The following is a 624-nucleotide window of genomic DNA, read 5'->3' as shown; positions in this document are numbered from 1 at the left end:
AAAACTTTTGTTTAGAAATAATTGACTCAAGAAGGTGTAGAATTTATTTGTATATTTTCTGTGATATGATGACTGGCGAATATGTGTAAACTATGAGGCAATGGAATCTTATTTTTTTACTTTCTTTAGAGCTGTAGCATTAGCTGAAGGAATATAATGGCAAATGATGACAGGTGTATCAATGTCCATACTTTAGATGACAGAAAGTTTAAAGTCTTATTTTTGCGTGTATCTTCTTTTTGGTGTATTTGTTTAGGGGAATGACAGATGATGAAAGATTTATTTCAACAGAACTTATATGCAGTAGCTGATGCAGATGGCCATGCATTATGTATTTAATTTATTCTTATATTTATCTTAATATTGAGACCTTAGCTGAAACATTTCATGTTACAACAACTGGATAAATATTCAGAAAATGTATATATTCTAATGTACTAGAAGTGAAAAGCGGACTTTGCATATTATCTTGCATATTAACAAGTTTATCTTACTGTTCCAGGATAAAATAATGTGTTTATGGCGTGCAGTGAAAATACTACATTGAATTCACAGATATGCTCTTGCCTAGGGTTTATAAACAAACCATAGTAAGGAGAGTATGATTTCCAAGTTCCATTGTTA

At 30.6% G+C, this 624-nt stretch overlaps 1 protein-coding gene across 1 annotated transcript in view; it reads left to right on the top strand.

Moving 5' to 3' along the window:
- LOC119591436 (histidine triad nucleotide-binding protein 3-like) overlaps positions 1-624 on the top strand; it is a gene marked incomplete in the record, with an annotated part of 8,374 nt that overhangs the window by 1,797 nt on the left and 5,953 nt on the right.

This window comes from Penaeus monodon, chromosome 28 (assembly GCF_015228065.2).
Source record: "Penaeus monodon isolate SGIC_2016 chromosome 28, NSTDA_Pmon_1, whole genome shotgun sequence".
In the NCBI taxonomy this organism is placed as follows: Eukaryota; Metazoa; Arthropoda; class Malacostraca; order Decapoda; family Penaeidae; genus Penaeus; species Penaeus monodon.
Note: the sequence above shows the minus strand (reverse complement) of the source record. Positions and strands in the feature narration are given on the sequence as shown.